The sequence below is a fragment of the Aotus nancymaae genome, unplaced genomic scaffold (assembly GCF_030222135.1).
Source record: "Aotus nancymaae isolate 86718 unplaced genomic scaffold, 86718_ANA_hifiasm-v0.15.2.pri h1tg000040l, whole genome shotgun sequence".
NCBI classification, from domain to species: Eukaryota; Metazoa; Chordata; class Mammalia; order Primates; family Aotidae; genus Aotus; species Aotus nancymaae.
In genome coordinates this window covers 11,239,618-11,255,386 of record NW_026988454.1, presented here as the reverse complement: position 1 = coordinate 11,255,386, position 15,769 = coordinate 11,239,618, and the positions used below count along the sequence as shown (strand labels likewise).

The 15,769-nt window shown below is 42.3% G+C and overlaps 1 long non-coding RNA gene across 1 annotated transcript in view; it reads right to left on the bottom strand.

Annotated features, from left to right (window-relative positions):
• The window catches only part of LOC135268279 (uncharacterized), an 80,000-nt gene extending 65,625 nt beyond the window's left edge, over positions 1-14,375 (bottom strand). The window contains exons 1-2 of the long non-coding RNA XR_010336544.1: positions 14,289-14,375; positions 11,940-12,061 (exon numbers count right to left, since the gene is read on the bottom strand). This is a non-coding gene — a long non-coding RNA (uncharacterized LOC135268279). The remainder of the gene's footprint in view (positions 1-11,939; positions 12,062-14,288) is intronic.
• Positions 14,376-15,769: the final 1,394 nt, after the last annotated feature.

Here is a 15,769-nt window from a genome sequence, read left to right as displayed (position 1 = left end):
AGTTTTTATCCTGTCACAGAACAAACAGAACCATGACTGTTGTTTCACAATCTATGCAGCTGATTGCATATACCGGTTACACATTTCTGATTCCATCACATTTCCAGCAGTTGCAAATGTTTCTACCTCTGGAACAGGAGGATGTTACATTGGCTTACTATTGGAAGAAAGGACAATATAACAGGGAGAGAGGGCGGGAGGCTGGTGGGTGGGAGAAGACACATACTCACTGCTCCACTTGATTCATTGCTTGGCCATCTTCTTCCCACTTCCACACACTTGTTCATGTCTACACTGACCATATTTCAGACTCAAAAGAGAGGCCCACTCTAACAATTATGACCGTATTTGCATAATCTGGGTTATATCTGAAATCAACACTATTCCAGAAAATCTAGAACATGAGATAGCCCTATCCATAGCATTTCTTCCTCTCCAGCCATCTATTAAAATCTACCCCATTGTCTAGGGACTAATCCGAGAAGTCCTTCTTCAAGAAAACTGCTTTAGCTATTCCAATGTAGTGTGAATCTCCTTCTGAACAGGTAGTTTGAGAAATAGTCTTATTATAATATTGATTATATCTATTGAGTATATTATGATATTATGTAATCACTTCATCCAGATTATTTTTACCATGTAAAGGAAATCATGCGTGCTATTTCTATAAAAGTGTAAAAAGGGAAAGTTTTTCTGAGAAATCTATATATATGCTATGGCATTAGGCAATGGCTCTAATATATATGTTTTCATGTAGTGTCTAAACGTTGACCATTACTTAAGCACTGCTTAACATAACATGCTATAGTGTTGGAGGTCTTCGTTTTTGAGGCTGTTCATGTTTATAAACTACTTTGCCTACTCCCATAACCCTCTAAAAGAGATATATATATATTCAATTTATTTCAGCAATGATATTAATAGATGAAGACATAGATTAGTAGATAACCTACCCAAAGATTATTTTTTTAACAAGTTTTAAAATTATAAGCCAAGAGGAGCATCATCAGTATGGCGCCTAGCAGCTGGGCCACTCTGTAGACACAGCTATGGTGCTTTGTATTTGATGCCTTGTGTTTTCTTGTCTCCTTGTTTTACTATCTCTATGTTTTGTAATAGAATTATAACGCTTTGATGTTTGAAGGGATCAAGTATCATGCCTTCCTTCCACTACTGCTGTTACCTAGAATGTCCATTGACATTGTCTACATCTGGTCATCTGGTCTTTGCATCAACAAATGCATGTGATGTTGAATATTTCTATCAATATTAGAAATGTGCATATAACACATTTCTAATATTGATGTCATGTCCACATTGTCAGAAAGTTTATTCTTATAGTCAACAAACACTTGATCCATTACCCCTAACTTATTATTATTATTATTATTATTATTATTTTACACAGAGTTTCATCTTTCCCTCTTGTTGCCCAGGCTGGAGTTCAATGGCATGTTCTCAGCTCACCCACTGCAACCTCCGTCTCCCGAATTCAAGCAATTCTCCTGCCTCAGCCTCCCAAATAGCTGAGATTATAGGCACCCACCATCACACCCAGCTAATTTTTGTATTTAGTAGAGACAGGGTTTCACCAGGTTGGCCAGGCTGGTCTCAAACTCCTGACCTCAGGTGATCCACCTGCCTCGGCCTCTCAATGTGCTGGGATTACAGGCGTGATTACAGGTGTGATTACAGCCACCACACCCAATCCCATTACCTCTAACTTCTAAACTTTGGTTCTAAATATACTCTTTGAAGGAATTAAAAAAAAGCCTGCTCCCACTTTTCCAAGAAAGCCCTTCATAAATCCATAGCTTTTTCACTCTTCCACATGAATATTCTCTTCTCCAAGTCAGAGGGCTTTGATTCTTCCAATGGTTCTTTTAGGCATTTCAACGTTCTTCTCTTTCATTCATTCAATCCTTTTACTGAAGATCCACTATGTTTAAAGCATTGTGTTACATGCTATCTGTATAATGATGAGCAAAATCAGACATAGTTCCTCTTCTCATGGAGCTCAGAGTCAAGACAGGGAAGACATTTAGCACGTAATCACACTAGTGGATTGATAATTAAAAGCTCAGATAAGGACTCAGAAGGAAAAGATCACCATTCTATGCAAGCGTAAGACAAAGGAAACCGCCTCTGAGAATCCAGGTAAGATTTTTCTGATAAAGAGATGATTGAATTGAGACATGAAAAAATAGCAGAATAAAGGGGTGAAGGGAGGAAGACAAACAGAGGAAAAAGCATGTTCATTGATTTCATGGATGCTGAAAAGACAGGGTGCATGGCATCCTCAAAGCACGAGAGAATAGCATGGTTAGGGTACAGAGAATGAGGGATAGAAAGGTGAGAGGTAAAGTTAGAGAGTCCAGCAGAAATAATATCTTCGGGAGCCCTAAAGGCCTGTTAGAGTTTGGGTGTTATACTCAAAACAATAGGAAGTCACTGAAAGCTATGGTAAATTGTATTACTGGTCACCAAATACCCTTGCTTCACTTCCTCCAGTGCACCTCCCTGTGGCTGTCAAACTCAGAGGAGACTCTGTGACCTGCTTTTTAGCCAATGAAATGTAGGCAGCAGTGATGAGCATCCCTTCCAGGCAGAAGCTTTAAGAACCTGCATATGGGTTGCCCTTTCTCTTTTTCCTCTACCTTGACCAGCAATATTCTACATAGAGGCCACTTCCTCAGCCTGAATTCCAAAGTTTCCATGGAGCAGGCCACAGATATACCATGAATGAGCAATAAACTGTTCTTGTTGAAACCTAATGAGATTTCTGAGGTTGTTTGTTACCACAGTGTTACTTCACTTATTCTGACAAATACAAAGGGTTTTACGAGGCCTAAGGGAACATGCCTGTTTTAGTCCATTTGGGCTGCTACAACAAAATACCACAGACTAGGTGGCTTATAATCAAGAGAAATTTGTTTCTCACAGTTCTGGAGGCTGAGAAGTCCAAGATCAAGGTGCCAGCAGATCCAGTGTCTGGTAAGGAACCTGCTTCACAGTTTGCAGATAGCTGTCTTCTCCTTGTATCCTCACATGGTGAAGAGCAGAGAGCGTGAAAGTCACCTGTCTCTTCCTAAAAGGGCACTAATCCCATTCATGCAGGCTTTACCCTCATGTCCTAATCACCTTCCAAATCCCCTACCTCCAAATACCACCACATTGGGTATTAAGCTTTTAACAAAAGAATCTTGAGGGAAAACAAGTATTCAGTCCATGACAATAATGAAAATTATATTTTAAAAAGATGAGTAACTGCTATTCTGGAAGTAGACTGAAACGAAACTAACAGAGATTCTGGGAAACCAGTCAGGCAGTTATTATATTCACAAATAGAGGATAATGGTATATTGGACAATGGTGAACACAGAGATAGAAAGCTGTAGATATATCCAAAAGTGGTTTAAGAGGTAGAGTTTTTAGGGCTTGGTGATATATATGGATCTTTTGTTGGTGGCAGGGAAGAATGGAGAAATGAAGGTATCAAGGATGATGGTGACTTATGACGAAATGTGTAAAATTAAAGGAGGACAATATTTGAGGGAAAAGATCATGAAGTTAGTTTAGAACATGTGGAATCTGAGGTGGCTTTGACACAGCCAACTGATGCTGAGTAGCAGTTGGCTACAAATCTAGGACTCAAAGGACAGCCTGGGTTAGACATAAAAATGTAGGAATCACTGACATGTAATGGTAGCCATAGGCAGTGGTGAGTTTGTCTGGGTATAAAAGACGGGCGAGAGATTTCATGACTAATGTTGAGAAGCTCCAAATTTAACATCTGAGTAATAAACTTATTCATATTAAGAGGGGCTAGCCAGAGGGGAGAGAAGAGAATCAGGAGAATACACTGCCTCAGAAGCCCCTAAAGACAAGAGTATTTTTGAAAAAACAGAGCAAATAACAGTCTTAACAGTGGCAAGACTGCTCAAAACTCAAGAAAGATGAGGAGCAAAAAAGCCTCTATTAGATTTTTTTTTTTTTTTGAGACAAGAGTCTCGCTCTGTCACCCAGGCTGGAGTAAAGTGGCACAATCTCAGCTCACTGCAACCTCCACCTCCGAGGTTCACACAATTCTTCTGCCTCAGCCTCCCAAGTAGCTGGGACTACAGGAGCGCACCACCACATCCAGCTAATTTTTGTATTTTTAATAGAGACAAGGTTTCACCATGTTGGCCAGACTGGTCTTGAACTCCTGACCTTGTTTTCTGCCCTTCTCAGCCTCTCAAAGTGCTGCATTACAGGCATGAGCCACAACACCCAGCCGCCTCGATTAGATTTAGCAACATGTGGGTCATCAATGGCCTTTGTCACAGCTGGTTGTTGCTAGAATCATGAGGCAGAAGTCCGCTGGTACTGAGCCACACACAGCCCTCCAGAATCCCTGCAAGCTGTGGCAAGGACATCAATGAGTGGGAGGTCTGCATGCTCAGAGAATGGTATCCCCGCAAGAAGATCACCCTCTTACATGCAAGTCCTCCCGATGGGGCTCACTACCATGAGCCTGAGCCTGTGTGGACACAGGATCCCTGCTTCTCTTCCTGTACCTTCTCCAGAAGTTAAAAGGAAATTATAGCCCCAAGTCATTATAAAACAATTATTTGACATCATTTTGCAGATAGTTAGGAAAATAGGATTAAATATTGACACAGATGCCATGATATCCAGCTATGAAACTAAAGCCCTCAACAAGTTTATTCACATCACATCTACTTAATAAAAAGCAAGCACCAGAGGCCAGGCACGGTGGCTCATGCCTGTAATTCCAGCACTTTGGGAGGCTGAGGCAGGCAGATCATGAGGTCAGGAGTTCGAGACCAGTCTGGCCAACACGGTGAAACCCTGTCTCTACTAAAAATACAAAAATTAGACAGGTGTGGTGGTGCGTGCCTATAATCCCAGCTACTCAGGAGGCTGAGACAGGAGAATCGCTTGAAACAGGAGGCAGAGGTTTCAGTGAGCCAGGATTGAGCCACTGCGCTCCAGCATGGGTGACAGAGCAAGACTCCAACTCAAAAAAAAAAAAATTGAGTCTCTATAAGTGAAAAATATGGTAATTTAAATTAAAACTCAATGAACAGGGCCAGGGGTGGTAATCCTGTAATCCTGCTCATGCCTGTAATCCCAACACTCTGGGAAGCTGAGGTGGGTGGATAACTTGAGGTCAGGAGTTCGAGACAAGCCTGGCCAACATGGTGAAACTTAATCTCTACCAAAATTCCAAAAATTAGCCCTGCATAGTGAGGTGAGCCTGTAATCCCAACTACTTGGGAGGCTGAGGCACAAGAATTGCTTGAACCCAAAAGGCAGAGGTTGTAGTGAGCCAAGATTGCACCACCGAACTCCAGCCTGGGCAACAGAGTGAGACTCCATCTTAAAAACAAAGAAGGAAAGGGGAAGGGAGGAGAAGGGAGAGGAAGGAAGGGGCGGGGAGGGGAAGAGGAAGGGAAGTAGAAAGGAAAGGGAAGGGAAGGAGAAAGGGAAGGGGAAGGGGAAAGGAAAGGGAAAGGGAAAGGGAAAGGAAAGGAAGGGAAGGGAAGGGAAGGAGGAAGGGAAGGGAAGGGAAGGAGAAAGGGAAGGGAAGGGAAGGAGAAAGGGAAGGGGAAAGGGAAAGGGAAAGGGAAGGGACAGGGAAAGGGAAAGGGAAAGGGAAGGGACAGGGAAAGGGAAGGCAAAAGGAAAGGAGAAAGACCTTAATGAGCAGGGTAATGAATAGATAAAAGTGAGGAAAGAATCCATAAATCAGAAGATAGAGTTTTAGGAAATTTCTCAGAATGCAGAAAAAAAATAGAAACTATGAAAGTAACGAAAGTGTGGTTAAGATGAATATATATCAAGTAGATATTCCAGGCAGAACAAAGAACAGAGAAAGGGGCTTGAGGAGGAGAGACAATATTTTTAAAAAACAGCTAAGAATTTTTCAGAACTAAAGAAAAACATAAACAAGTCTTCAGATTTCAGAAGCATACAAAAGCCCTAGAGGTATAAAAATCAAGTATTAAATGTCACAATTTGCTACACTATGATGAAACTTCAGAAGGTCAGTGATAAGAAGAAAAATCTTAACAAGGACAAAAGCAAATCTCCTAAAAGCAAAAAAACATCCAATTAAACCATCATCAAATTTGTCATCAGTCTCAATAGACGTTTGCAGGAAATGAATGGCATCTTTGGTTGGCATGGTGCTAACGGAAGATAAAAAAAGTTTGCCGGCCAGGCACGGTGGCTCACGCCTGTAATTCCAGCAATTTGGGAGGCCAAGGCGGGCAGATCATGAGGTCAAGAGATCAAGGCCATGGTGAAACCCAGTCCCTATAAATAAATAAATAAATAAAAAGGAAAAAAAAAGTTTGCCTTCAGTTACTGGCATTGGCTTTGACCTCCTAACTGGAAAAGAAAATGGATTTAATTTGCAAAAAGACTGATACTAGAATGAAGGATGACTATTGACTCTAGGATATTTTAATATTTGACAGAGTTTAGTGTATATATTTTAGAAGAGTCTTGTTTCCTTGAAATATTTACATATAAGAATAATTCAACTAATTTAATAAAGACCTCTTTCTGAAGTCAAAAGGGTTCACTAGATCATTGGTTCTCAAACTTACTGATCTGAAAATTTGGGGGTAAAAACTGCAAATGGTGTTGAACAAGTAAAAGACCCCTCAGGATGCTTCTAATTCTTTTTTTTTCTGTCTTTCTTTCTTTTTTTGAGACAGAGTGTCACTCTGTCTCCCAGGCTAGTGTACAGTAGCACGATCACGGCTCACTGCACCATCAACCTCCTGGGCTCAAAAGATCCTCCTTCCTTGGCCCCCTGAGTAGCGGGGACTACTGAAGCATGCCACCACACCTCGGCAATTTTTTTTAAATTTCTGTAGAGACAGGCATCTCACTATGTTGCCCAGGCTGGTCTCAACCTCCTGGGCTCAGCAATCCTCCCACCACAGCCTTCCAAATGCTGGGATTAGAGTTGTGAGCCAATTCTAAAATCCTCAAGCTAGGGAGGTCCCTCCACCCACCACCGTTTGCCAGTATTATGTAGAGGAGGAGGAGGGAAGCGAGGAAGGAGGGAGGAGAAAGGGGAGGAACAAGAGGAAGAACTCAGAAGTAAAACTAAATCACTCACCTACTTTTACCTACTTGTTCTCTGTCATTTCTCACTAAAGGAAAGAGATGGATGCAAAGAGAATCTGAATAAATTTGATAGCTTTCTACACAATTCTTCAGGTATTGGCCTCCTTTACCTTGGCCAGAGTCGAGAGAAAGGAGGATAGAATTACTTCTCTTTCAAATCAAGGATCAGTGGGAAATTTTGCTACTAGTTTTTATTACTAAGTTTATGGCAACTAAAAATATAGCATCTGGGCCAGGCACAGTGGCTCACGCCTATAATCCCAGCACTGTAGGAGGCCGAGGTGGGCAGATGACCTGAGGTCGGGAGTTTGAGACCAGCCTGACCAAAATGGAGGAACCTTGTTTCTACTAAAAATATAAAAGTAGCGGGGCATAGTGGATTACATGCCTGTAATCCCAATTACTCGGGAGGCTGAAGCAGGATAATCGCTTGAACCCAGGAGGGAGAGGTTGCAGTGAGCCGAGATCATGCCATTGCACTCTAGTCTAGGCAACAAGAGCAAAACTCCATCTCAAAAAAAAAAAAAAAAAAATATATATATATATATATATAGATTGGGCATGGTGGCTCATGCCTGTAATCCAAGCACTTTGGAGGCCAAGGCGGGCAGATCACCTGAGGTTGGGAGTTCAAGACCAGCCTGACCAACATGGTGAAACCCCGTCTTATAAAAAGAAAAAGAAAAAGAAAAAAAAAATATATATATATATATATATAGGTCGGGCATGGTGGCTCATGCCTGTAATCCAAGCACTTTGGAGGCCAAGGCGGGCAGATCACCTGAGGTTGGGAGTTCAAGACCAGCCTGACCAACATGGTGAAACCCCGTCTTATAAAAAGAAAAAGAAAAAATATATATATATATAGAGAGAGAGAGAGAGAGAGACAGAGAGAGAGAAAGACAGAGAGAGAGCTTCTGCTCTTTTGTCTTTTTCTCAAAGTGATGACAAAGATTTTTACCCAGACATCAAGACCACCAGACATTATTTCTTGGGCCAGACCTGTAAAGGCCTTCACTGACTGTAGGAGGGTCCCGTGACACTCTGAGGACGATATAACCTCTACCATTCCAGCCAGTGGGAGAGTCTGAAATGGAATTTTTTCCCCAATACTCTTTTCTTATTGAGGTATAATTTACATATTATAAAATGTACATAATTTAAATATGCAATTCTGTTAACTTTGATGAAACCATATACCCATCTCAATCAGGATACAGTTTAAAGTCGTTTTTAAAGGGAGTTTATTACCTGGATAGACCCAATAGCAATGAAGCACAATAACTTCTTCAATTTCCAAATCTTCTATTTGAAATGGTAGAAATAGCACCAAAGACTTAAAGCTAATGAGAGACAGTGTAGCAAACAGTGCATTTTACCCCATCTGTAAGAACAGTTCTATTTTCTGTAGTCACTTAGATAAGCAACAGTAAATGCTATAAATCACTGTAAAGTGATTTGTATTTTCAAGTACAAATCTTAACATTTATATGCTGAAAAGCGATTCATCATACTTTATTTCTTTCAAATTTTCTTACGCCGTCACATGAATAAGCGATACATCTTATCTTCTGTCCTATCTGAAAAATCTGGATTAACAGCCTCGGCTGAATTCTATTCTAGCCACAGGGGTACAGGGCTACAAATAGTTCTTTTTAAGTCAAAAGAAAATAACAACAAATACAGGCACACCTCACTCTGAAGTTCCTTTATTTGGCTTAAGCCTCTCTTAACAGGCTCTTTTCAAGCCTTTGGAGCATTATTAAACGATCCTACTATTGATTTTCAGCACTCAGTACTGGTGAAAATGGAGCAACTTGCCGCTCTAATGACTGAAGTCCCCTCACTGTCTAAAGGACAGGTACAAAGGCAGAAGACCCACTTGGAGTTCATCCTTACAACCATCCTCATGACTTAGATTTCAACGCCTGGAAATAGGACAGGTGGGAAATAGGACATTGAATTCAACTCATCTCTCTTACTTAAATATAGCACTGCTGCTATTTCTGTTACTTATCTTGTGAAATTTTGTAAGTATTGGTATATTTTGCTATTCAGCATGAATATGCTTCATTTCCACCTCTGAAATCCAAATTTCTAAGTAATCACTTTTAGGAAAGCATTCCTCTATTTTCAGCTTCATTCTCTATGAACCATTTATTTATTTGTGATGCCAAGTCATTGAGTAACCAGAGGTTACAGTAAGAATTCATCATGCCAGTTTCCATCTTAAAAAGAAAAGCCTTCAAGACAAACAAACCATTTTTTTAATGGGTAAAAGAAATGAACAGGCATTTCACATAAGAGGGAAAGAGAATAGTCTCCTAAGTTCAACCTCATAAATAATCAGGAAAATGCAAATTAAAGCCACAGTGAGACACCATTTCACACTCCATCAGATTAGCAAAAATCTGTAGTCTGACAATACCAAGTGTTGATGAGGACGTAAAACTACAGAAACTCTCGTACAAAATGGTATGGGGTGGGGAGGTGTCTAAATGGGTAAAGCGTGTTGGAAAGCAATGTGTATTACCTAGTAAAGTTGGTGCGCACACCCTCTATCCCAGGCATTCTGTTCTGGGAGACATATGTACACACACTCACACACACACACACACACAGGACTGTATGTTACGGTTAGGTGATATTAGATTAGTGTTAATTTTATTGTGTGACAATTCTGAAGTATTTAGGAGTGAAATGTCAAGATGTCTACAATTTTTAAATGGTTCAGCAAAAAACTTTGTAAAAAAATTGTGGAGAGAGACAAGGAAGAAAGAGAGAGAAACAGAGAAAGCAAATGTGATAAAATGTCTTGAAAAGGGAGCGGCAGGCTCTGGGGGCAGAGTCTGCAAGTTTGAATCATGGCTCTGGCAATGAGTGATTGTAATCTGGGTAATTTATTGAAGCTTTCTCTACCTTGACTTAGTCATCTGCAGAATAGGAGTAGTAATGGTATATACTTGATAGAGATGTGGCATTAAATAAAGTAATTCATGTGAAGTACTCCGAGCAGTTGCTGCTTTCTCATAAGCCTTCAATAAATATTAGTTATTACTTCTGTTAGTTCCATTCTGCAGATGATGTAAGTTGAGACTCACAAAAGTGAAGTATCTTCTTGGGCCATGTAACTGGCTGTTGTTGGTTGAGTTGGAGGACCAGAGCCTGGGGGAAGCTCCCTGACTGAAAAGCAGATGACCCATCGGCTGGGCACAGTGGCTCACACCTGTAATCCCAGCACTTCGGGAGGCCGAGGTGGGCAGATCACAAGGTCAGGAGTTCGAGACCAGCCTGACCAACGTGGTAAAACCCTGTCTCTACAAAAAATACAAAAAATTAGCAGGGCATGGTGGTGCACACCTGTAATCCCAGCCACTCAGGAGGCTGAGACAGGAGAATCGCTTGAACCAGGGAGGCGGAGGTTGCAGTGAGCTGAGATTGTGCCACTGCGCTGCATTAACATAAGAGTATAAAAAATTAAATCAAAATACCTTCTTTATTTTATCCTGAAAGATTTTAGCTGCTCTAGTGACAAAGGACTGATTAAGCCACTAAAGTGACCGTGAAGAAGATAAATCAAAAATATCTGGGAGTCAGGCATGTTGGCTCACATAATCCTAGCACTATGGGAGGTCGAGGAGGGTGGATCACCTGCAGTCAGGAGTTCGAGACCAGCCTGGCTAACATGGCAAAAACCTGTCTCTACTAAAAATACAAAAATTAGCCAGGTGTGGTGGTGCATGCCTGTAATTCCAGCTACTAAGGAGACTGAGGCAGTAGAATCACTAGAACCCAGGAGGCAGAGATTGCAGTGAGCCAAGATCATGCCACGGCACTCCAGCCTAGGTGACAGAACAAGACTCTGTCTCAAAAAAAGTTTTGGTTTAAAACCACATTGAACTTCATCACAGCACTTTTTATAGGAGTGAGAAATTACTATCTAGATATTTAATAGGTGAATAGTAATAAACCAAATAAATATTCTTACATCAAACAAATTTGCAGCCATTAAAATTGTATTTTTAATGAATATTTAGTGAGATGAAATGTTCACTATATTATTATACATTAATGTTATATTAAATTTAAAAATATAGGATCCTCAAACATTAAATATAATTATAAATATATACATAACACAGAGCTACAGATGCACACATATATGCATGTTTGTGTGTATATATATATATAACATATATGAATGTATACATACATGACATATAATGTATTTATGTGTATATATGTGGTTTCTGCATTTATGTGTACATATATAGAGACATATATGGTATACTGGATTCTGTGTGTGTGTGTGTTTAGCACAGAAAAACCTGGAAGTTTATATACCAAAAAGATTTTTAAGTAGTTAGAAGTGGGTTTCTCTGAATGTAGAGATGGGGAATGACTTTTCCTTTTTTTTCTCTCATTGATTGCATATTCTTATGTTTCTACAGTGAAAATGTAAAACTGGTGACTCTGGAGAACAATTTGGCAGTATCTAATAAAGCTGCAGATTGTATACTTAAAATCCTGAAACATTTTTACTCCTGGCTGAAAGTCTTTACATGTGCACAATGCAACACAGACGAGAAGGTTTACACCAACACAGTTTACAGTAGAGAAAAAGTAGAAACAAGACCAGGCGCGGTGGCTCATGACTATAATCCTAACACTCAGAAGGTGGACGCCAGAGGATTGCCTGAGCCCAGGAGGTTGAGACTAGCCTGGACAACATATGAGACCTCTTCCCTACAAAACATAAAAAATAATTAGCCTAGCATAATGGTGCACACCTGTGGTCCCAGTTGCTTGGGAGGCTGAGGTAGGAGAATCACTTGAGCCCTGGCAGTTGAGACTGCAGTAAGCCGAGATCATGTCACCGCACTCCAGCCTGGGTGACAGGGCAAGACCCGGTCTGGGAAAAAGAAAAAAAAACAAGATGTAAACAATTTATATTTATATCCATCAACAACAGAAGCATGGCCATTCTAGACAAGGGAAACCTCGGCAGCAGAGCTGCTGTCATCAATGTGTATATATAGAAAAATATTGTGATATAGCTGGAGTGATACAGCTGCCAACTGCAGAAATGTAAGTGCAGTATGATACCGTTCATATAAAGATTGTTTGAAATGCAAAATAATGGCCAGGTGAGGTGGCTGACGCCTGTAATCCCAGCACTTTGGGAGGCCCGGGGGGCGGATCACAAGGTCAGGAGTTCGATACCAGCCTGGTCGACATGGTGAAACCCATCTCTACTAAAAATACAGAAATTAGCCAGGCATGGTGGTGTGCGCCCATAATCCCAGCTACTTGGAAGGCTGAGGCAGGAGAATCGCTTGAACCTCGGAGGCAGAGGTTGCAGTGAACCGAGATTGTGCCACTGCACTCCAGCTTGGGCGACAGAGCAAGATTCCATCTCAAAAAAATAAAAAATGCAAAATAACACTTTATGATGTATTGTTTATCTGTATATGCCTGTACATACGCAGTAAAAATTTTAATACATGGAAACGATAAATACCTAATGTAAGGTAATGTTTATCTCTGGAATTTGAAGAAGGGAAATGAGATTAGGAAGGGGACACGTCAGTGGTGAGGGGCTTCAGTTACACCTGTAAGGCCTTATCTCTTGGGCTAGGTAGTGGACTACATATGGTGTTTCTTTGTTTGTTTGTTTTGGGTTGTTTTTGAGGCAGGGTCTCCTTCTGATGCCCAGCCTGGAGTGCAGTGGCGCAATCATGGCTCACGGCAGCTTCAAACTTCCTGGCTCGTCATCCTCCCACCTCAGCCTACATGTGTTTATTATAAAATTCTCTGTAGATATTTGTCTGTATGCCTGAAATGTTTCATAATTTGAAAGTAGTACTCATATAATGAAAGTTATTAAAAATTAATTTAAATGTGTCTCTCAAAATGTAACTAATTGAAGGTAAAATCATCAACTTTTGGAATAATTTGAAAAAATATTTTTACATTTTTATTTCTGGCAAAAACAGGATTTCCAAACCATTTAATTTCTCCAAAACAGAAATGATTTTTAATGAGAATATTTGATTGTCATTATTACTCAATTTTTTTTAAAACTCAAAGTGTCTCCACCGGAGGGAAAAATTAAGACAAAACGCTTCCCTTCCTAAAAAGAATACATGTCTAAAAGAGAGAGATATGAAGACACTGTATATGTGAAAAGTGGTAGTCATTTTATTCTACCAATATATTCTAAATTGAGGGGAAAATCCATGACTAGAGCAGCCCCTGGGTGACTCAGCCCAGCTTCCAGGCTTGGCAGACCCGATCAGCACAGCGTGGCCGACTCCGCCAGGGGCTGGATTACACATCTGCACGTGGTTCAACAGCTTCGTCAGTGCAACGGAGTCAAGCTAGCTTGAAAAGCAGGTAAGGAAAACACTCCGTGCAGTCCACATTTTCCCTTAAGGATAATTGCACCTTCAAGTCATGCTGCATTGTGCATGTCTGGGACCTCCAAAACACTATTTAAACCATTTCATCCCCAGTGAAATATATTTGTCTCTTCGGGAGAATTAAGGGGCAACCCAGTCCCCAAGGGGCCCACACGTGGGGTGAGGACCCCTGCTCCACAAGATCAAAGGTGGGTGTTTCAAGGGTTCCACGCTGTCTTTTCTTTTCTTTTTTTTTTTTTTTTTAATATTTTTACATACTAACTTCTCTTCTCTTCGTTTTTTTTTTTTTTTTTTTTTTTTTTTGAGGCGGAGTCTCGCTCTGTCTCCCAGGCTGGAGTACGGTGGCGCCATCTTGGCTCACTGCAACCTCTGCCTCCTGGGTTCAAGCGAGTCTCCTATCTCAGTCTCCTGAGTAGCTGGGATTACAAGCATGCACCACCACACCCAGCTAATTTTTGTATTTTTAGTAGCGACGGGGGTTTCCGCCATGCTGGCCAGGCTGGCCTCGAACTCCTGACCTCAGGTGATCCACCCGCCTCAGCCTCCCCAAGTGCTGAGATTACAGGCGTCAGCCGCCGCGCCCAGCCATTAACTTCTCTTAAAGCACACACACTGTCTCAAAGCCTGGAGGGTTTAGGGACGTTCTCGTCCTTTCTGTGACCCACCCACCACAGTCTGGGGGTTAAAAGCTCCGGCTTAAAAGCTGGGAAATTCTACCTCATGGCCACGCGGTATCAGCAGCTCTGGCGAGTGGGAAACGTAGGGTTACAGGGCGGAAAAGCGCATCAGAAAGGAGGGCTGAGGAGAGAAACTACAGACTAAAGCTGGGAGGTCACAGAGCCTGAGTGGGGGAGGCACAGGGGTGCGCGTGCTCCCGGCAAAAGCCTCTGCGTCCACACAGGGATCCACCGCGGGGCTCCTGGAACTCACGGGCTCCCCCGGAGCCTCTAAGAAGCGACTTGATTGACAACAATTCTGTTTACACACCACACGCCCTCGGGGAGCCACACACCAGTGCCGGCGTTCCAGACGCTTCCTCTGCGCAGAGCCGGCCCGGGACGGGGGCGGGGCGGGCCCTGTTGCTCAACTCCCCTCTCCCGCCCTTACCCGCTCCCCGGGGAGGCGCCGGCCCAGCGAAACTGGTGCAGCCGCCCAGCACCGGTCTGGGACGCCGGCCGCGCCGCAGGCCAGCCTGGGAAAACGCCCAGCGGCTGCAGGCCTCCGGCTGCCTGTGCGCTGCGCCGTTCTGCACTGCACTGGGGACCTGTCAGGAGCACCGCACAGACACACAGACACACACATGCAGACGGACACACACATGCAACACTGCGTCGGTAGGAATAGCTCAGAGCTTCCCCTCCTTTACATGCTTAGTAGCTGAATTCAGAGAGAAGAAATCACCTAAAGGTAACCCTTGCCCTCAGCCCTCCCTAGGAAGAACAGAGAGATCACTCTGGAAAAGCCTGGAACCTTCTCCCGCTTAAGGGTGCGGGACAGCGGCCCACCTCCCCTTTGGCTAGGCCAAAGGTCGCTCCTTCCTTTTAGACCTGGCTTTCCCTGTCACTAAAAAGCCTGCCTCTAACCTTAAATCTCATGTAAGCGTAAATATTACTGCATTGCTTTGCAGTCGGTCATAGAGGAATGTTAGTTTCAAAACTAAATTCAACACCCACTGTGCAGAAGCCCCACATGGGCACTTCCGCAAAAATTCGCAGAGCTGGATGGGGTTGCTGTGAATATCTCCCTAGTAAGACAAGAAAAAGGCCCACGGCGGCGATGATATTTGTGTAAAATCGTGCAAATGAGCTCATTGCGGCACTACCTATTTAAACTCAAGTTTCAGTGCAACGTAAATGAGAACTGACTTCATTCTTGACCTTTCTTTTTCTCTCCAAGTATTTCTCACTAGCCATTTTCATTTCCTCCTCTTCCTTCTATTCTCACCCTCCTCTTTCTGTCCTCTTCTTGAAGCAGAGCACTTTTTCTCCACTCTCTGGAAGGCCAGAGAGGAGACAGGATTAGAGGCCTGTACGCAGGGGAAATCCTATCCATTAGAAAAGGACAAGGGCAGACCAGGGGACTTCCGCGCTTCTCCTGCCAAGTTCATACACTAGGAGAAGCAGCTGGGTCGGGTCTGGACACGCTTTTCTGTTCTGCAGCTCACAGAATTTTTTTGTCACTTAACTTCAGTGATCTTC